Source organism: Silurus meridionalis, chromosome 3, assembly GCF_014805685.1.
Source record: "Silurus meridionalis isolate SWU-2019-XX chromosome 3, ASM1480568v1, whole genome shotgun sequence".
NCBI lineage: Eukaryota > Metazoa > Chordata > Actinopteri > Siluriformes > Siluridae > Silurus > Silurus meridionalis.
This window is the reverse complement of record NC_060886.1, coordinates 4,373,514-4,397,061: the sequence shown is the minus strand read 5'-3', so window position 1 is coordinate 4,397,061 and position 23,548 is coordinate 4,373,514. Positions and strand designations below refer to the sequence as shown.

At 37.1% G+C, this 23,548-nt stretch overlaps 1 protein-coding gene across 1 annotated transcript in view; it reads right to left on the bottom strand.

Annotated features, from left to right (window-relative positions):
- Window positions 1–23,548, bottom strand: part of LOC124383122 (receptor tyrosine-protein kinase erbB-4-like) — a 415,468-nt gene that overhangs the window by 46,847 nt on the left and 345,073 nt on the right. The window lies entirely within an intron of this gene.

Genomic DNA, 23,548 nt, shown 5'->3' with positions numbered 1-23,548 from the left:
TGTCACCTGGTTTTATGCAAATACTGCATCTGTACATGAAATACATAAATACTCTCTCTCTCTCTCTCTCTCTCTCTCTCTTTCTCTCTCTTTCTCTTACACGAAAACCACAACACACAGTCTGTGAGATGTTGTCACTCGCTTTCCTCGACTCGCTGCTGCTAATTGGACCTCACATCCGCCAAATTTACCGCTCAATTTGTCAGAACCGTCAACTTTTTTTCCTTTTTTTTTTTTTTTTTGTGATGTCAAATGAAGCGTTTAGCAAAAAGGCTGCCGCTTAGTGAGAGAGCAGAGTCCATTAAAACCGTTTCAGATTAAGGAAATAATTAACCACCATCTAAAAAGCATAATTAGAACGGCCATAGTCATAATCTCTGTCCTCGTAATGCGGGTTCGAATACGGGGCTGATGGAAAAGAGAGAGGGTGTGTGTGTGTGTGTGTGTGTGTGTGTGGTTGATCAAGGAAAGAATAGGAGTGTGAGTGAGCGTATGACACGAGTACAGTGGTGTGTCCATTTTTCTATTAGTTCTATAAATGCAAACCTGTAAAAAGCAGGATGTTCCTGTTTTATTGCTTTATAAACTGAAATATCTCTCTCTCTCTCTCTCTCTCTCTCTTCTCTCTCTCTCTCTTTGTCTCTCTCTCTCTCTCTCTCTGTCTCTCTCTCTCTCTGTCTCTCTCTCTCTCTCTCTCTCTCTCTCTCTCTCTCTCTCTCTCTCTCATTCTCTTACTCATTCTTCTTTGTTTTTTTTCTTTATTGGTGTGATTCTTTATACACAATATTGCCAAAGCATCAGTTAATTAAAAAGAACTGGGGAGTAAAATAAATGAAATGAAATAACAAACAAACAAACAAATAGAAAGATTTATCGCGGGCGGGTTTGGACCGTAACCACCGCGATAAACGGGGGATTACTGTACTTTATTGGTGCGATTCTTTATACACAGTACTGCTGAAGCATCAGTTAAAAAGGATGTGGAAAAAAATAATAAAAAAATTAAATACAATTAAATCAACAAACAAACAAAAAAAATAAATAATAAAAACTGCAAATATAAAAATAAATACAATCTGAACAGTGACATCATTGCAATATACCAGAGTAAGAATTCAGGATGTTCCTGTTTTATTGCTTTATAAACTGAAATCTCTCTCTCTCTCTCTCTCTCTCTCTCTCTCTCTCTTCATTGTCCAATCAATAAATCTTTCCATAGGTTGACTCCAGTCAAGGTGTAGAAACATCTCAGTAATGATTAAGAGAAATAGGAGGCACTCGAGCTCATTTTCAAGTGTTTTTGCAAAGAGTCTGAATACTTATGAAGATGGGATTTTTTTATTGTACAGAAATTTCTAGAATTCAGTTTTCACTTTGTCATTATTGGGTACTGAGTGTAAATGAATGAGAATTAAAAAAAAAAAAATTATTGTAGTATAAGGATGCAAGATAATTAAAAAAACTGAATCCCCCACATTATAATTAATAATTTTAAATTGTTTAATACTCTAATCAACATGGGCATGAACAAATTGATTTATGCAAATATATTACATTTATTATGCAAAATGATTATTAGTGAAGCTAATGTTTTAAAGTAATGTTTTAAAGTATTAATATCGTTTTAAACTGAACTTTTGCTATGTTTCCACAAGGATGGTTTTAATTGCCGGACGTGTGCACCATGATGGATTTTGGTGGATTTGGCGCGTTAGTAAAACAAATGTATAGCGCTAAAAAAAATTTGTTGAAGTTCATTTTTTTTTTTTATATTTGAGTAAAGAAAGGACTTAAATGAATAAATTTGTGCTGCGTTGAAGATTTCAATTTTGCCTCTTTTATATTTATTTATGTATATTTTTAATAAAAATGGTTACAGAAATGTGCGCCCTCCACACTCCAAACTCAACATAATCAGAGTGTGAAGCTCATCAGATTGTCCTTCTTGCAGCTCATTGAGAAAAATGAGTACACACACACACACACACACACACACACACACACACACACACACACACAGGTCAGTGTGACAGCACGCTCGTGCTTCCCATGTTTTTTATAGCATTAAATAAGGAGCGTGTTCCTGCTCAGGACTGCAACAGCAACAAAAGATTTCAATTAAGATATGCTTGTATTGCTTTTCAAAATCCCGCCGTCTTTGACGAGAAGTTAATTAATATTAGCCAATGTCTAGGTTTTGATTTATGAATATTAATGACTCAGGCCATGTCTACATTTACACTACTGTGCAAAGATTCAGGCATCCCATAATATACATGTATTATACATGCTTATTTGATTACATTTTCATTTACACTGTATAGACAAAAGTTTGTGGACACCCAAACATAAGAATGGTATGTGCTTTGTGAACATCCCACTCCACACTTGTGAGTCCTTGTTTGCGGCTGTAAGAATTTCCACTAGATTTCTCAGAGATTTTTGAGATCCCTATACACAAGGGTGGTAGTAAAGTCAGGTAGGTGAGGTGAGACGGTCTGGGATGCAGTCAGCGTTCTAATTCAGCCGAAAGGATGTAGGGTTGGCGCTCTATAGCAGGAGATCTTCAACTCCAAACCATGTAAAGCAGATCTTTATGAATCTGACACAGGGGAATAATCATGCTGGAACAAATCTGGCTACAAAGTTCAAGTAAAGAGACAATTTCATGCCACCACATCCAAAGTTATGCAAGTTGTGCACCTTGAACTTTGTGGTAACAGTTTCTGCAACCACATATGGCTGGAAAACTCAGGTGTCCCAATACTAAAGTGTAGATTTGATTACTGAGGTATAAACATACTTCAATATATATATAAAAAAAAAAAGCTTCAGAGTTACAGAGAAATTGAAAGTTGTATGTCTCTGAAGAAAGCAACGTTCTACGTCTCAACGTCCTCCAACCGACCAATTGTCAGACAAAAGAACACCATGGACATGGATTTGTAATATTCTATATCTATTTACATGTACATTTTTCAGTACCGGACAGTCGTAAAAAGCATTTCGCTACATGTCGTACTTTATATGAATGTGTACAGCATGTGACGAATAATATTTTATTTCATTTGAGAACCAGAAATTGTTTCCCAGAGAAACAGACACGTTTTCTAAGGTGCCTAGAAAAACTTTCCAGCGACGATAAAAAAAAAAAAAATACTGATACACTTAGATTAAAAGCATTTGTCAAACACCATTATCCAGAGCAACTGGGATTTAAACTCATGACCTGCGGATGCAAAGTCCAATGCCTTAACCGCTAAGCTGCTACGATTGAATACAAAGAAATCTGCAAACTGCATTTTAGAGAAGACCAAAAATCCTGCAAGATGCCAAGCGCTCCAGCCAATCAGAAACAAGCATTCTGCTGATTTTTTCAGAAAAAAATGCTAAAATTAAATCTTACTTTACTGAGGCCTGTCTCTTTGCAAGCCACAGTATATAGAAACTAACACCTCAGATTTCCCTGTGTGTCTATGTGTGTTTGTGTGTGTGTATTGAGGGAAAAGGCCAGCGATTTAATATTATAGGTTGCGTTTGCCGCTTCAGGCCCATCTCTTGAGCTTGGTTACGTGTGTGTGTGTGTGTGTGTGTGTGTGTGTGTGTGTGTGTGTGTGTGTGTGTGAGGCTTCACCGAGGTCAGCAACGTGTCTGGTTTTTGCCCTCACAGTATGAACCGTGGCAAATATAAGGGCAGCACACCAGAGATTTGAATTCCAATCCCTCTTTATGAACTCGTCCTCCTCACTAAGGGTGTAGATCTCGCCCGGCATGGTCGCTCACAGCAACACAAATTCCCCAAGGAACACAAATGTGTGAAAAAAACAAGCTTAATAAATAAATAAATAACCCACTATTTGTAAGGGATTAGTATCTGTTTGTGACGAATCATTTTCATGGAAGAAACTTTCTCAAAAATCTATTCAATTTAATTCAGTTTAGCACCTTTATGTTTATTACTTATAATTTCCCTGGTGGTCTAGTGGTTAAGATGCAGTGCTCTCACCGCTGCGGCCTGGGTTCGATCCCGGTCAGGGAACCAACCCCAGCCACTCTTAGTGCCGGTCCCAAGCCCGGATAAATGGGGAGGGTTGTGTTAGGAAGGGCATCCAGCATAAAAACATGTGCCAAATCAAACATGTGGATGATCCGCTGTGGCGACCCCTAATGGGAGAAGCCGAAAGAAAGTTTTTAATGCTTGTTCCTTATAATTAACAGGTAAACAAAATACATGCTGATGAACATGAGCTTGGGGAAGGTTGTAGCTCAGCTTGTAAAACACTGGAATTGGAAGATCACAAATTCAAATGCCAGCACCACCAAGCTGGAGCCCTCACCTGCTCAGTTGTAAGGAGAAAGACACGTCAAATGGTATAAATGTAAATGTCTTTTCATAAGAAAACAAAAGAAAATTGCCATTCTGTCATGAGTTTTATCTTCATTTCGTTCCCAAAACAGGATCAGTGATATATATATATATATATATATATATATATATATATATATATATATATATATATATATATATATAAAAAAAATGCTAATAAGTTTGCTTTGAAGCAGATTCGCCACAGGGAAAAGTAAGGACACATGCTGAAGTAGGTGTTTATGAGCACTTTTTGGAAGCCAAAAATGAGAAATGGGACACTGTATGGCCTCCCAGGCGATGCAAATGAGGACAAGTGCATCATTTTGGGTCAGAGCATCTGTCCTTGAGCAAGTAGCATAGTATTTTGCTATGATGGGGTTTGGACTGGAGTTGTCATATACAGTTTTGCAATTAGGGGTCCATCAGTGAACAGTTGATAACCTCAACAATGATGGAAGCGTAATGAACGGATATCTGGATGTCACCCAGGATAAGCATGGATTCCCTTTTACAATTACGGCATTTGGCGGACGTCCTTGTTCAGAGTGACTTACAACTGAGTAGTGGCAGGTTGGTGGTGCTGAGATCGGAACACATGACCTTTCAAGCTTAAAAACAATACCTTAACCATTGAGCTACCACCTCCCACGTTTTGAGACCGGTTCTTAATGTAGGTCATGGTGAAATGTCATTCCAATTCATCCCAAAGATGTTCAATAGGGTTCTCTAGAGCTCTACAGCAAACCACTCAAGATCTTCCCTCCAGTGTATGTTTTTGGTTTTAGCTTTTTAAAGAACATATTTGCATGTTTGACTCCACAAAAAAAGCTTAAAGAAATAGAGCATGAACGTCCCTTTCAAAAAAAAAAAAAAAAGGTGTGTCCTATTTCTAAAATAAGATGCAAACACAAGGCAGAAATAAGCCTCAACATGCCTCATTCCGCTTCAGGAGACATGATGTGTAGATTCTTACACTTGTTTTAACAGAGAAGACCATGAACACATGTATGGACAAGAGTGAATGGGGTAGCTGGGCTCCTGCTGTGTGCAGCTGTACAGATGTGTGAGCATTTGGAGGAAATATATGGATAATTGTTGGTCTTTATATTGTGATGCAAATTATAAGCTGAAGTTATTCATTAAAAAGTTTTGCAATTAATTGAAATTGCTTTTTGTGCTACACCATATGGACTAAAACTTGTGGCCACAACCCAAGAGACATAGAACCTCCACTCTACTTGAAAGAAGTTCCACTAGATTTTGGAGTATGCTTGTTGAGATTTAAGTTTGTTTGGCCACAAATGATCCTAAATGTGATGTTTAGGAGGGTTGCGGGTCAGAGCTCTATAGCAGGAGATCTTCCACTCTAACCTGTGGTAAAGCAGATCTTCATGCAGCTGGCTTTGTGTACAGGAACATTGTCATACTGGAACAAATTCAAGTGACCAATTGTGTGCCTCCAACGTTTTTTGTAACATTCTGGGAAATAACCACATATGATAGGAGAATACTTTTGTCCATATGGTGTACACACACACACACACACACACACACCTCTATCTTTATCACATGTTAGCAACAATGTACACAATGACGTTTGACTACAATTCCAGGTTATCTGTATATTTGAAGTATATCTCAAATCCAATCCAAAAAGCAAAGTGTATTGGGAATGTTATAGATGATTTTTCCTTGAAATTCTGCTCACAACAGTTAGTGTGAATGCAAAAAATAAAATGAGAGACTACAATTATAATTTTATTGTCTCCAACTCTTTCAATCAAACAGCATGTTTAAACCTTGTGAGGGAACAATTGGGAATATTGTATTATGAGAGTTTCGGCTAATGAAGTGATTATTGTTGTTCATTTTAGGACTGGCTGTGATATGTTGACTTATTTATGAGATACTCTTCCTTGACCTGTGTTTAACCCATGGGGAAAACATATATAGCAATTATAGATAACTTTGGTTGTCATTTTATGGAATCGCCTACTGTTATCTTCTGGGCTGCAAACTCAGGATGAAGAGCAGATGGTAGACATTGATAAATGTGAGGAGAAGAAGACTTAGATGGATGAAGACAGACAGGAAAAGGTACATGAATGGTTGAAGAAAGTGGGATGGTATATGGTGATTAATTAATTTGTTTATTCAAACAAATTTTCTTTCTTTTGTTCAATGAAAAATTAATATGCATGATTGTGTCTAATAAGTCCTTGTGTGATGGAATTTCAGGTTGGTAGTTCTTTTAGATTTTGCACAAGATTTAAGAGTTGGCTGGAATTGAAATTGTAATTCAATCTCCATGAACCTCTCTACAAAGACCAAGGTACAGATGCTGGTTCAGCCACATTACTGTCTGGCTCTAAGAGAAAAGATTTACAGATTGCAAGCCAGGTCTCAACAAGGTCTCTGGTGGGTCTCTGCCTTGAAAGAAATGAGCTGTTTCAGTAACAGCCAGCAAAGCCTAACTCAGACACTGCTACATCTTTCCTACTCCTCCAGACATGAAGGTTGCACCAAAATGGGTGAAATTTTGTCTGGAACTGTTTTCTAACCAAGTAGTCCCTAAGGGCCGAGGCCAGACGTGTTCCTGCATCAACATTTAGGCACTCGTGATGAGCTGAGCTTTTTTTGCAGCTGCTCTGGGAATCAGTCGAGTGAATAAACTGAAGAGAAAAGAGGTCTCCCCCATCGCTCTTCTCTCCTCCACACAGACAGCAGTGGGCTGCCTGCCATCAATCTGGCTACCTTCAGCTAATGAAAAGCTTCTATGATAGAGCTGACACACTCGGGTTTATAGGTAATGGCCACTGGTCCGATATGGAAGACATGACTGCGGTTAGCACTCAGAATATCACACCATTCTTTCCTGTGCAATGCTGATCACGCCTTCTTTATAACAGATTTATATTAATTAACCAGGTTACTTATAAAGCTCTGTGTGTGTGTGTGTGTGTGTGTGTGTGTGTGTGTGTGTGAGAGACCAGCATCACTACTGCTGAAAATAATAATAAACATATAATACAAATACTATGATCACTTATATTTATTTATTTATTTATTTATTTATTTATTTATTTATTTATTTATTTATTTATTTATTTTTATTTAATAAATAAATAAATAAAGGCATTAGGATAAAATTACAATACTTTAAAAGTTATGAAAGTATGCTATAAAAGTGTATTGTATTGTTTGTAGTTGTATTGTTTTACTTTTATTATTATTTTTATATTTTAAACACATTGTAAAATAATAATAATTTATTATTATTATTATTATTATTATTATTATTATTAATAATAATAATTATCATTGTATTATTATTATTATTATTATTATATTATCTTTATTTTTTAAACTTTTAATTTATCAAAATGTAATGAATTTAATTAAAATTATCTTTATCTTTATTTTAATATTGTGTGTATTGTGTTGAATCTGTGTCTGTTTTTCAGTGTGTATCAGTGTGTATCAGTGTCTGTTTAAGTGTGTATTAATATGTGTATCAGTGTGTGTTTAGTATGTGCAGTACCAGTGTTTGTATCTGTGTGTATCAATATGTGTATCAGTGTGTGTTTTAGTGGGTATCAATGTGTGTCTCAGTATGTGTATCAGTGTGTATCAGCATGTGTTTCAATGTGTATCTGTGTGTATCCGTATGCCTTTCAGTGTGTTTCAGTGTGTATCAGTGTGTGTATCAGGATGTGTATTAGTGTGTTTCAGTATGTGTATTAGTATGTTTCAGTGTGTATCAGTGTGTGTATCAATATGTGTATTAGTGTGTATCAATGTGTGTCTCAGTGTGTATCAGTGTGAATCAGTATGTGTATTAGTATGTTTCAGTGTGTATCAGTGTGTGTATCAGTATGTGTATTAGTGTGTATCAATGTGTGTCTCAGTGTGTATCAGTGTGAATCAGTATGTGTATTAGTATGTTTCAGTGTGTATCAGTGTGTATTATTGTGTATCAGTGTGTATCAGCAAGTGTATCAGTGTGTATCAGCAAGTGTATCAGTGTGTATTAGTAAGTGTATTGGTGTGTATCAGTGTGTATTAGTGTGTATTAGTGTGTATCAACATGTGTATCAGTGTGTATCAGCATGTGTATCAGTGTGTATTAGTAAGTGTATTAGTGTGTATCAGTATGTGTATCAGTGTGTATTAGTAAGTGTATTGGTGTGTATTAGTGTGTATCAGTATGTGTATCAGTGTGTATTAGTAATTGTATTAGTGTGTATCAGTATGTATCAGTGTGTATTAGTAATTGTATTAGTGTGTATCAGTATGTGTATAAGTGTGTTTCAGTGTGTATCAGTGTGTATCAGCATGTGTATCAGTGTGTGTATCAGTGTGTATCAGTATGTGTATTAGTGTGTATCAGTGTGTATCAGTATGTGTATCAGTGTGTATTAGTAATTGTATTAGTGTGTATCAGTATGTGTATAAGTGTGTTTCAGTGTGTATCAGTGTGTATCAGCATGTGTATCAGTGTGTATCAGTATGTGTATCAGTGTGTATTAGTAAGTGTATTGGTGTGTATCAGTGTATTAGTGTGTATCAGTGTGTATTAGTAATTGTATTAGTGTGTATCAGTATGTGTATAAGTGTGTTTCAGTGTGTATCAGTGTGTATCAGCATGTGTATCAGTGTGTATTAGTAATTGTATTAGTGTGTATTAGTGTGTATTAGTGTGTATCAGTGTGTATCAGCATGTGTATCAGTGTGTATTAGTAATTGTATTAGTGTGTATCAGTATGTGTATAAGTGTGTTTCAGTGTGTATCAGTATGTATCAGTGTGTATCAGCATGTGTATCAGTGTGTATTAGTAATTGTATTAGTGTGTATCAGTGTGTATTAGTGTGTATTAGTGTGTATCAGCAAGTGTATCAGTGTGTATTAGTGTGTATCAGCATGTGTATCAGTGTGTATCAACATGTGTATCAGTGTGTGTATCAGTGTGTATTAGTAAGTGTATTAGTGTGTATCAACATGTGTATCAGTGTGTATCAGCATGTGTATCAGTGTGTATTAGTAAGTGTATTAGTGTGTATCAGTTTGTGTATCAGTGTGTATTAGTAAATGTATTGGTGTGTATTAGTGTGTATCAGTATGTGTATCAGTGTGTATTAGTAAGTGTGTATCAGTATGTGTATCAGTGTGTATTAGTAATTGTATTAGTGTGTATCAGTATGTGTATAAGTGTGTTTCAGTGTGTATCAGTGTGTATCAGCATGTGTATCAGTATGTGTATCAGTGTGTATCAGTATGTGTATTAGTGTGTATCAGTGTGTATCAGTATGTGTATCAGTGTGTATTAGTAATTGTATTAGTGTGTATCAGTATGTGTATAAGTGTGTTTCAGTGTGTATCAGTGTGTATCAGCATGTGTATCAGTGTGTATCAGTATGTGTATCAGTGTGTATTAGTTAGTGTATTGGTGTGTATCAGTGTGTATCAGTATGTATCAGTGTGTATTAGTAATTGTATTAGTGTGTATCAGTATGTGTATAAGTGTGTTTCAGTGTGTATCAGTGTGTATCAGCATGTGTATCAGTGTGTATTAGTAATTGTATTAGTGTGTATTAGTGTGTATTAGTGTGTATCAGTGTGTATCAGCATGTGTATCAGTGTGTATTAGTAATTGTATTAGTGTGTATCAGTATGTGTATAAGTGTGTTTCAGTGTGTATCAGCATGTGTATCAGTGTGTATTAGTAATTGTATTAGTGTGTATCAGTGTGTATTAGTGTGTATCAGTGCTGTAATTCAGCCCCTGGAGCCCTATGCTTCATGGTTCCATGTGCTGTGATAAAACTTGGTGTGATAAGTCTCCCCCTGGGTCTTCAGCTTCTCCTGAACGTCTGTGTACTGTAAATAAAACCAGTGGTCCCGCTGGCTATCACACTGAGTCTATTCACTGCGAAAGGCCGCTCAGTTAAGGCTATAATGTGGATAAAGTGTCATGTAGAGCAGCGATCAATAGGTCCGGTCAGATCAAAGCATCCATTAAATCATTACATTTCCCTGGGAGACTAATCCCTGTACAACAACTCGCTCATTCTACAGTCCTGAACTCAGCCAGGGGACAATGTTATGATGCTCCTGAGCTGCTGGGACAATCCTGTAATAGTCTAATAGCCCGTGGATTACTCTCAGAGCCGTGTCCTGTGTCTAATATCAACAGGAAGTGTACGAATGTGCATTTTACACCAAATCAAAATTCAAACAAGATCATGAAGTGAAATCCATATTATCAATAAACTTCATAGATCTGTAGTTTATACACTATATGGACAAATGTATTGGGACCTGCTTCATGTGGTTCTTCCTCAAACTGTTATATGAAGAAAAATTTAGATGTGAAATGGAGATGTGAAGCTTATGGTCAGGTGTGTGTAAGTTAGCAGTACTTTTAGTACTTTTAATACATGTATTATATGAAGGACATTACAATTTTTTTTGTTGTCATTGTGTTCAGTTTCTAAATAATGGCTGTTGTTAAGCACCTCTGCAAAACTTCTATCACTTTCGCTCTATTCAACACTTCTCACAAAGCTTACATTTCATTTTGCACAAAAAAAATGCACAAAATATGCTGCTTCTGAATTTGTTCCTGGTGAAACTTTGCCAAGCAAGACAAGAAAGTTTTCATGTGGTACAGATTTAATGAGGGTGGCCCACTATGCATTATGCATTATTAAAAAAAAATTATAAAAACAATATTTGTGCATTTCAATAAAAACATTTCACCCTCTTGCAAGATGTTCATATTGTGGGCTGTTCTTTAACTACACTGCATAAATCTCACGACTGTTAATGCCAAGTCTTAAAACCAGCTCTTCTAGTTCAAATGAAGGAAAAATGTACTGCAACCGCATTCAAAAAGTCATCCTGTACAATTATATGCCTCCAACATTGTGGTATCTAGTTGACAGCACCGGGGCCATACGGCAGTTATACAACAATATTCAGAGCTCGCAACACGCATCTGTAGCAAACTGCACAAGCCTAATTATATTCATGACATTGGTCGGATAAAACATTTTAAAACAGTTGCTAACACACAATTTGCCTTTATTTCACATCACCATAAAAAAGCATAATAAACAGAACAAATGCATAAAAATGCATGAAAACCGCCGGGTTATTTTATGAGGTTAATATCGATGCTTCTGCTGCAGTAGAGATGATGCGTGTGGGCGGTGCAGTTGTGTCTACAGTGAAAGGAGACGTGATGCGGCGCTCTGATATACTGCGTTTCTCTATAATATTGATGTTTTCTATAGCCATGGTATGATAATTTAAGGTAGATTGAGTGATAGGACCCCAATGAAAGCCTTAGGTGTGAAATGTACGGCCCACCACTGGAAAATAAAAAACACATCTGGCTGGAAATGTCAGGTGCCCTAATACTTTTGTAGTAAGAAACGGTGTACTTTTTGCAGTAAATGAAATAATAGAAGAAAAGTTTCCGAAAATAACAAATAATCTAGAAACAGTCAAAATAATTAAAAAAAGTACAGTAATTAAGGTCAAAATACTGCATTACTAGTCCACCACTTATCCAATGTCCGTTTTGGAAGTTAAAAAACTGCTGACTTAAGCCAGAATTTCAGAAGAAGGATACAAAAACAACATTTTAATACTTTTAAAAAAAATGTAAAAATAAAAAAGCACTCTCTTGACTGATCTGAAGCGTGTGACTGTAAAAGCAGGAAATGTAAGAGCAGGAGTCTCAGGATGGTGTATGACAGGTGTATTTTGTCTCCTGTCACCCTCACGCAGTGTATGGAGGACATGTGGCAGTTCCACTTACGCCCTCCGACCTGGCTTTTCGGAGTGGGTGAAGGAAAGAAGTGGACCACCACAATGTCCTCCATGGTTTCCAAGTGAGACAAAATCCACCTGTCACCCATTCCTGAGAAACTGCTTCTTTTACAGCTGTGAAAGTCTCAAAGATTTTATTCTGATTTATTTGTTCTGTAGCTTCTTTTTTTTTTTTGCTAGAACAGTCAGTCCAGGTCAGGGCAATTAAATTGTCTCTGTCAGAGCGATGATTCTGACAGGCAGGTAATTGGAAGCGAAACGAAGCTAAACCGTCGGCGTCCCTTTAACTTCATCTGTTTAAATCGAGCCGTTTTGACGGCGGAAGCCTGATGGACTACTGATCAGCTGCAGCACTGACACACTCCTTCCTCCACACACTCTTTTCACCTTATTCCTTCTTGTTAAAATTTCAGCAGGCTGAATAAAGAGAGAAAGACAGGGACAGATCACAGTTTTTAGGAAGAGAAAGAGAACCAGCCTACAAACGTTTGTGGATCCATACCCGAAAATAAAAAAAAACAGAATTAATTGAGATCTTAAGACCTCCCGCAACCCCAAACCCAACCCCAACGTCCACCCAGCTGATAAATCCATACATTCTGAGATGCTTTGAGACAACTCTTTGAGACATCTGCACTTTGCCCAGTCTACATTGGTTAAGGCATTAGACTTTGGATCAGAAGGTTTTGAGTTTAAATCCCAGCACCACCAAACTTCCACTGCTGGGGCCTTTACAAACAAGTCCCTAAACATTCAACTGCTCATGTGTACGTCATTCTGGATAATAGTGTTTACCAAATACCATGAATGTATTTGGGTAGTGTGTGTGAACGAGAGTGAGAAGGTACGAGTGAATACATTTCTGTTTTAAAGAATGACTTTTGACAGCTTGTCAATTGTCAGTGAGGTCTTGCAGTCCTTTAGCACACTGCGGACCCTTCACTCTTTGTGTGTGTGTGTGTGTGTGTGTGTGTGTGTGTGTGTGTTTCCCCCTTCTGCTGTGTACAGTAGCTCACCCTGCCAGTCGTCACAGTATGACAGTCTGTCAGTCTATTCCTTAAATATTATGCTCGCAGCTGCTTGTCTCCATGCTGCTCAAAAATAAAGCAGATGCAGCAAATGTGGCCATGAAACATGTAAAACACACGAGAAAACAACCACTGATTACTGTACAGTTCTAAGACGATAACTATTACCCCGGGCGAAGCTAAACGCAGCAACCTCGGATTAAATGGCACTGAATAAATGGTCATATAAAAAAGAAAGGGACCATTTAAATGACATGAAACGTAAAATCAATATGCAAAATCAGATTAAAGAATCCAACAACATGGTATTAAACTGTAAGACTTTTGCTTGATCCTGACCAAAAGGTCGGCCCCCCCCCGAGAACACAGCATGGATGCCCGAGAGGGGTGTGGGCCAGGATGTGGGCCCTAACACGTTTTCCTCCAGGACTCACGGCAGGGGACTAACGACCCCGCAACCCCCCTTTCGAGAACCAGAACATTTCCTGGAATACAGTAGGCTCCCCGGAGAGCTACCCTTGGTCTTGACCACCACATCTCCATACAAATGGTGGATCTGCAGACAAGTGTCTGACCCCTCTTCCCCTCCTTTTCCTGTTACATCCTCAACACAGAACATTCTACAGCACACCGGATGATTATGTGTAAGAAAGGTCATATCACATGTAAATAACGACAGAAAATGTTCATGTTTCATTTCTTTACAAAGGTTTATCGCGACTGGTACACAGGTCCCATTCCCACAGCAATAGAACAAATAATAAAAAAAGGTTTTAATAAAGTTAAAGAAAACATAACTCTATACAAGGCGTGCCCACTACAGATGTATACAGGCGAGGTGCCTCCCACAGGTCTGTAAGAACCAATCAATGCAAACTTCCATGACTAAATAATGTTTACATAATGCTTACTCTATCTGGGTATTTAAGGAGAACTGACCAACAATTCAGGGAATCTGTAAACAGATATCCCGCACGATTACTGTGTGTAGTCTCGTACCAGGTATGAAAGGTTTTATATTTCCTGTTTAAATGTAAATACTATTGGTTTGTATTTATGTTTTATTTTAATTGAACTATAAATTGGCTTTGAATTGTGATTTTCTTACCTGGTTAATAAATTGTTATGTTTAATTTTATTCTGTGTTGCTCGGTAAATGTTGACACTGCAAGTAATAACGTTGCATCCGCAGTTACCGTAAGGACTGGAAATCAGGCTAGATCGGCCTAAATCCCAGTTAGATAGTGAATAACACATCAACTGAGGATTTTAGAGATACGACTAGCACTTGGCGTTAGTTTAAGTGTACTTAGAAGCGTGGAGGCTAACAATATGTATTTCCGCTTAGAGTAACATTTCTAATCACTCTAAATAGGGTCAGCCTCAACCTCTGATTATTTCAATATTATTCTATTCATTATCTGTGGTTAGAAATAATTATTGTAATAATTGTCACCTCTAAGGGGACTAAATAAAGTATGTTTAAAGTTGAGCACGCAGAGAGCGGCCGCAAGCATATAGTCCAACCTCTGGCAGCGACCAATACTGATTCGCTTATGACCGTTGACCAGTATGTTAATTATAGGGCCCATACTAGGATCTTGTGCGACTGTGTGAACCGAATGAACGAGTGTAATGCCAGAGCTTAATCAGAATAACTAGACAAACATCCATCAAAATTATACTATTAGTAAAATAACAACCTATGCAAATATTTATTGTTTTATCTAAATGGAGTCAGATAAAAGGTCAATAACAAAAATGAAGTAATACATTAATCCAAATCGTATTATCTAATGTGAAAGGAAAGATTAGAACGCGCGAGAATCCTTCGCCACGCCTCTGGAAACCGTCGTTGGACCAGTGGGTGGTTCCCCGCCTTACAAAACAAATCATTAACAAATAGAGCAAATAAATGAAATCGCACTGATTGTTGAATACATGGAGAATCTTTGCATGCTAACAAATCTGCTAGCACAATTATAGAGTCGGCTAAATTCAAACCTCTTACACACAATTGTATAAAATCTCTTCAGATGTACAGGAGAAGCAGGAAATTTTCCCTTCACTTTAACTAGGAGACCCAAAACTGTTTTAGCACGACAATGCAAACCCTGCGCACAAAGCCAGCTCCATGAAGATGTGCTTTACATGGGTTGGAGTGGAAGATCTCCTGCTCTGGAGCTCCAACCCTCTTCATCACTTTCGGGATGAAGGTGAACGCTGACTGCACCCCAGACCTCCTCACCTTCTCACCTACATCAGTACCCGACTTTACTAACACCAGTGTCTGAATGAGCACTAAACTTAACATAATCTGGTGTAACATCTTCCCGGAAGAGTGGAGGATACATGAATTTTGCTTATAAGCTATTGTTCATACAGTGTATTAAAGTAGAATATCAATTTTTGATGAATTTCATTACTTTAAAAATGAATAAATTCAGCTTTATAATTTGTGTCACAGTATTAATTTCCCAACAGCCCACAATTTTATTCATCTCTTGTTGTTTGTATATATTTAATCCTCAAAGACTTTCAAATAATGCAGTTTCCTTTTAAATATTTCCCGATATTTTATAAGTAAAAGTGTAACAATTGTACATGTCAAAAGTACATTTCTAAAAACAAATAATAACCAACTTGTAAAAATAAAAAAATGATTAAATGATGAAATCACATTTAATTCCTATTGGCTGTTAAAATAACTTCCATTCTTCTGGGAAGAAGTTCCAACAGATTTTGGAGTGTACATTCAGAGACAAGAGTGATAGTAAAGTCAGATACTGATGTATTGTAGGTGAGAAGGTGAGGAGGTCTGGGGTGCAGTCAGCGTTCACATTTATCCCAAAGGTGTTCAATAGGGTTGAGGTCAGAGCTCCATAGATCTTCCACTCCAACTTTCCTATTTAAGCATATCTTCATGGAGTTTGCTTTGTGCACGGAGGCGTCATCTTGCCGGAACAGTTTAAGGTTTATTAGAACATCTATCCAAAAATATCCTATACAATCGTGTGTCTCCAAGGTTGTAGTATCAGTTTAGAGAAGAATAACATATGGCTGGAAAGGTCAGGTGGCCATAAAGAGTCTGTCTAGTGAAGGTGTGTTCATGTACAGTATAATAAACCTGGGCTACACAACTGTGTACAGGTTTTGATAATGTTTTAAAGCATTAGGTTAAAACAATTGTGTGTATAAACGACTTTATCATTACATACATCATTTATGAAGATGATAGTTTTCGGGATGCAAAATGTGCTCCGAATCAAATCTGGCTCACTCTATAACTCAAAATATCATGAAATAACTCGATTTTTTCATGTTTTTTTATATCCCAAATCCAGCTTCTCACTCTTTCCAGACCTCTCAGTACCGCTATTGTCATCATCGTGCTTGTTCAAACGCTGCGAGTAATGCGAAGTTCATCTGCAAAATCCCAAATTGCTCCATTAAGTAAGCAGCAATCAGCGAAACACTGACAACCGGTTTGATAAGTAATGATGTTTGCAGTGCCGGGTTTGTAAACAAAGAACAGCTATTACTGTAATTACTCTGCCGAATTCTGCACCTGTGTGAGTTCCGAGGAACTGAGAGGCAAATGCTGATGTCGTGAAAACCTCAAATCTGGAATCCCGAAGCTTCAACGCTCCAGCTGTTCCTCCACGGATCGATTATTAACTGATCAACTGTGTGTCTCTGATCCCGTATATATCATATAATTACAGTGATCATTAGCAAATCATTGGATTGGGATTTTACAGCACATGCTACACAAAATGTAAGAATAACCAGTTATCTATCTATCTATCTATCTATCTGTCTGTCCGTCCGTCCGTCCGTCCGTCCGTCCGTCCGTCCGTCCGTCCGTCTATCTATCTATCTATCTATCTATCTATCTATCTATCTATCTATCTATCTATCTATCTATCTATCTATCTATCTATCCATCCATCCATTGAGTATGTGTATATATATATATATATATATATATATATATATATATATATAGAGAGAGAGAGAGAGAGAGAGAGAGAGAGAGAGAGAGAGAGAGAGAGAACTCCAGCAAAAGTAAAACTCCTTCCTCTACTCAAGGAAAAAAATAAATATGTTCTCGCTGGACTTATACATGTTAAAGTAAAAGTAGTGACTTATGAAAAGGACAAATGTTTGTGGACACTTGACCATAAGATTTGCATGTCCTTTTTGAACATCCCACTCCACATTTACTCTTATACTAATCTCCTCTCTTCTGTGAAGATGTTCCACTAAAAGCTTTAGAGTGTGCTTGTGGAGATTCAGAGACAGGAGTGTTAGGAAAGTTAGGTACTGATGTAGGTGAGAAGGTGAGGAGGCCTGGGGTCCAGTCAGCGTTCACATACATCCCAAAATGTGTTTAATGGGGTTGAGATCAGAGCTCTATAGCAGGAGATCTTCCACTTCATAAAACTCATTTTGTTCACAGGTCCAAAGACATTTTATCTAATTGTAACAGTTTGGGCAAGAACCATATATGGCTGGAAAGGTATTTTTAGTGTCTACATCTCTAACACACACTCACACACACATACACAAGCATATCTACCACACACACACTATAGACCCTGAAGCATTAACTCAATGCAGCTTTCGATTTCTAAATTAAACGGTTACTTAGTCATGAATGAGCGAGACACCGAAAGCACCAGGAACATGTCAATCACACAGAGCCTGTCGATAAACCGGCGCCTCGATGCTAAACGCTGTGATAAGAAAGGCTGAAGAAATTAACCTCGCTTTTCATGTACAAGTTAATTGAGCACAGAAATATGAACATGTGAACCATGAAAACGTGATGCCGGACGTCACGAAAAACAAGGGCAAATTTAGTATTATTGGAATTAGGATAGATCACTGCCTGATATTTCTTTAACAATACATTCAAAAAAGCTCTATAAAAAAGGTCAAAACCCTCAGGAGCTCAATTCAGAAAAAAATGAGGAAAGAAGTAGGAGGAAGCGTGCAAAAGATGCAGGTATATATGCAGCTCTATCACTCGTTATGAGGATATTGTAGGCAAATTGATTTAATGAAATTGGCTCAAAACTGATATCACAGGTTATGCAGTGTTGCCTGCTATGCTTTTACACGTAGAGCAACAATATTTCTTTTAGCTGCATAACATTATAATTTACAGTATCTCGTTCATCATAAGGTGTGTAGCAACAAAACAATTGCAGACAAACTAGTGTAGTTGGATTGTAGTTAAACAGCACTTATAGATTTGGTTCCCTTTAATTAAGGTGATGTCATAAAGGTTTTCTGTGATCGTACTGAAAAGGTCCTGAAGGTAAGGAGTTCAGGAGGAGAATCTCCAGTGCAGCTTAAAAGACTCATTTAAAGACATATATTATAAGATTATAGATGTTGTATGTATCTTCTGGCTATAATTACACAAGAAGTATTTAATTGTGTGATAAATGCATTTAGAGTGAAAATTATTCTAATGCTCTCAGACATGAATCCAAATTTGTGAACTGCTCTGAGAATATGTTTTACTCATCCAGTGACTGAAGCTGAAGCTTTTTAAAGCTGAAACTAATCAATGGGGGAGATGTTGGGTCATGGTGTGGTTCACTCAGGGCGTCATTCAAGCTAAAACCACCACTGACGGTTGGCTATTTATCACAAACATACAGTTCAGCAAGCAGAACATTTACAGAGGAATAAATGATGAAGAAACTAAAGACTCGAACTCACAACAACACACGTGACCTCATTTACACAATTTTTTTTGAAGTCGGGAAAAGAAGGTCTTGGGTTCATGATTATTGTAATAGAAATCAATCAGTGTTTGAGTCATTAATATCATTCTAATAATAGATCAGTGTGCTGAGAGTCACATTCGAGTCTTTTCACATAATCTGAGTTGATTAAGCAAAGAGTCTTGTGATTAAATGATAACAGGAACATTATAGTTATAATAAATCATAGTACTTTGGATACTTCAGTACATTTGAAGGCAAAAACTTTTGTACTTTTACTCAAGTGAAAGTTTAAAGTTTTACTGGAGTCACATTTTACTGAGGTTATCTCTATCACCTTCAAAATAGTTCCCTCGCACAGCAGTACAGCGCCCCCACTGTTCCTGAGCGGAATAACTTGCCCACAAAAAAGCGAGAATACAAGCAGAAAAAATACATGAAATAAATAACTAAACAAATCAGTTCTGCTAAATTTGTTTAGAAAAATGACTCGTGATCTGGATCGATCGATTTGGAGCAAACAAACAACAACAAAAAGAAACACGTGAAAAGCAAAGCATCAGGAAGTTGACGATTATCACAGACTTCGGAATCGATGTCCTCCTGATGGACTATTAATAGAATAATCAGGTGTGGCTTTCATTTTAATAAGATGATTATTCAGCAAATGGATGAGCAGGAAATGCCATCTGTCTCTACTCACACCTGTCCCTCTCTTTCTCTTTCTCTCTCACTCTTTCTATTTTTAATCCCGTCCCTGATGCAAGGTTCCGAAGTGTCTAGTCTGTCCACTTGGCTTCGCAGATAAAGGGCGCAATGCTTGGCTGTTTAATAAAAGGTTATTATATCTCAGAACTCAACGGAGTTCCTCGCCATCCAGACAGATTTGGCAAATGAACCTGGACAACTAAAGGGATAAGAATATACATTAGTGTAAATGGAGTTAAAGTGCAAAATCGAATCAGCGGCCGTATTTAGAATAAATAACTACAGACTGGCGCATTTTAGACCATGGAAGAAATTTTAGACTAGATCTAAATCAAGAACTCCAAAGCACTGTGGGGCAAACAAGTAATAACAGTGTAAAAATGATGCAGTATGATTAAGTAAACGAGTTTATTAATGTTGAGGACTGGCGAAACATTTTCCAACACTTTAGCTGTTTGGACAAAACTATTGGGACAGCAAATTCTTCCCACCATATGTGGTTCTTCTTCAAACTGTTACCAGGACATTGGAAGCACCCAACTGTATAGTAGATATGGTCAAATTTTCTTTTTTTCTTTCATTTGAACTAGGAGACCCAAACCTGTTCCATCATGACGATGCTACTGTGCACAAAGTCAACTCCATAAGGATATGCTTGACAAGGGTTGGAAGATCTGGAAGATCTCCTGCTATCGATCTCCAACCCTATTGGATCTTTTATTTAACAAAAAATACGGACTAAATGTGAAGTGGGATGTTCAGAATGCACAAAATCCGATAATCAGGTGCCTACAAACTTTTGTCCAAATACTGTATAGTTATGAAAATACTTGAGAAAAGAGTATTATTTAATTAAATCAGGTGTCCACAGATTTTTGTACATAAAGCAAATTATCTGCTTATTAATCTTCTCTGTCTGGTCTCCTACACACTTACTATTTATTACAAGCCGAACCTCGATAAAACAATGTAACATTTCTATTTAGTGACAGATCTGGTTTGTACAAAAACTGTTGAAATAGTGACATGAAAATGATTTAGAAAAATGCTGCTAAAACTTCGTACAAAGACCGACTGCAAAAACAAATGGCAATCGCTTTTTCATTTCAGTGAGATGCTACTGAATTTTTGAACTCAGGTCAAGTCCATTAGTATCCGAAGGAAAAAAAAAAAAGGCACGGAAAAGGAACGAGAAATCGCGCTGAGGAGCTTTTAAATCATTTGCTCAAACAAACAAGAAATGCTCTTGGCTTGTTTATGATTAAATAAAAAAAAAGGAAAGAGAAGAAAAGACTCGACCTGAAGCTAACTGCAGTGTTTCTGGTTGCGTATTTGTATGCACTTAAAATGGAGATCAAACGAGAAGTAAGCTTTCAAAGAAAAAAACGATTTTAGACATCTGACCTTGTTTTGACCTTGGCCCCCTGTGATACAACCAACAGTGTAGTTAAACATCAGAATCCAACCAATCATTATATCGGTGGACTGGACTTAACTGAAACGGACCAATGTGTAATCTACATTTGTTGTTGATTTAGTTTTTGCATAATTCCAATTAATATTTTATGCTAACGCAAACAGGACCGTGTACATTGCACTGATTTGTTAGTTGTTGTTTTTTTTTGTTTTTTTGAAAATGAAAATCAAATGACAAAATAATTCTGTTCAATAAAAAACTTTCTTGCTCAAAATTCGTCTCATTATTAGTTTCTTGCCATCTTTTTGTTTGACTTTGAGTTCTTTGGGTTTTAATGATATTAAATAATTGATCGACCATCAGTACAGAATCCATCAGTGGCTTCATCCAACATCCAACAACTCCGAGAAGTTCTAAATCACTACAGTACATGCTTTTCAAAAGCAACAAGATATTGCTGTTGAGTGATCAGACATGGGGTCCCACACATGGGGGTCCTCTTCTTACATTAATCTTACATCATCTTATGTACCCATGTCTTGATTTAATTGAATTCAATGAATTTCATTTCATTTCTATAGCATTTTTACGAATGGACATTATCTCAAAGCAGCTTTATACAATATAATAAGAATTTTAGAATACAATATACTTGTATTTAAATGTGTGAATTTATCACTGTTGAACAAGCCTGGGTCAAGACAAGGGAAAAAACTCCCTTAGATGGGATGAGGAAGAAACCTTGAGAGGAACCAGAGTCAAAAACGGAACCCATCTTCATCTGGCTGACACTGAGAGTGTGATTATAAATCATTAAAACATACACTGGAGAGTGAAAAATATCATGAGCACCAGAGTGTGTGATGGGGAGTAATGTCCTTTCTAGAGGTTTATACTGTCAGTTAGAGTTTTGGAACCAGGAGCTCCTGAGCAACTCATAAAATGATGTATATCACCTACTAAAAGAGCATTATTACTATCATAATCAATATTTAAACTCACTTATGCATATGTATGCGGTTAGAGGGTGAATCTAACAAGCCGATAACCGATTAATTGACCGATTTTTTAAATGAATACTGAATCAATAAAACAAACACTCCATGTAAAACCATACTACACTTTATTACAAAAAAAACAGTACTGAATAATTAAATTGTGTTAAATAAAATAACTATAAATGTATTCATTAATAAATATAATTATATAATGAAAAAATGATAAATAAATATAATTTAGCGATCTCCGTGCAGAGATGCGAGATGTGTAAAAACAAACAGCACGTGGCATCGGAAATTCACCTCTAGAGGCCGTTCTCATGATGACAGCGGACCGGAAGCCGGAAAAACTATCGGTATGGATTTTTGCAGATAGACGATAGTTCCAGCAATCGACTATCAGTGCCCTGACCTCTATTAATGAGTAGGAGAAACTTTTGTTGAAAGTATTTGGCCGTTTAAAATGTGGGGGAGGGCCGTGGGCCATCCTTCAGGGACCCCTGCCCTAAATGTTCAATGATGGAGAAACATATGTAAATATCATTTTGAGTATTGATTGAGAGGCTGTTTATTAAGTCCAATGTCTGAAATCTTCATTAAGTCGGCTCTAATTAGCTCTGGTGCATTAGGGGATAAAAAAAGAGGTTTTACCATGTCCTTTATGAACCTTCTATGCATTTATGTTTACAGAATTGTGGCATTATCCAGAACATCCTACAATTCTCTTATTTAAACAGCTGAGCAGATGAAGAATTAAAGCCTTGTTTAGGGACTGGAAATGGCTTTTTGAGGCAATATCTGACATTCCTTGGATCTGGACTCTTCACACTAGCGAAGATTTATAGATTAAAACACAAAGAAGTACAATATAGAAAGCTTTGGAGACTCCTGAGGGTTAATCATCTAATGTTTTCCCATACATCATTTTTTCATCACCACCTTTGACTTGAACTCTGTTGTATGTGAAATATCGATTACAAAGTACAACCCTTACATCTCCTGAAGACTCCCCAAAGACCAAGGGCAAGTCCTTTGTGTTTAATTAAACACACTGACCATGAGTTCAAACTTCATGGTTCCTGACCTTAGATCAATACCGTTCCTTGGAGCATACACTCTCACACATGACTATATTTTGGGACATGTGACTTTTATCCATATGTGGTTCTTTTTCAAACTGTAACCACAAATTTGGAAACATACATTTGTGTAGAAGGACTTTAGATGCAGATTTGGAGATCCAAAACTGTTCCAGCATGATAATGCCCCTGTGCACAAAGCCAGCTCCATGAAGATATGCTTTGCACTGGAATGGAAGATCTCCTGCTATAGAGCTCCAACCCTTTTGAATAACTTTTGGGATGAAATGAAATGCTGACTGCACCCCAGACCTCCTCACCTCACATACATCAGTATAGGGTTAAGATCCACTTTAAAAATCTAGAGGAATA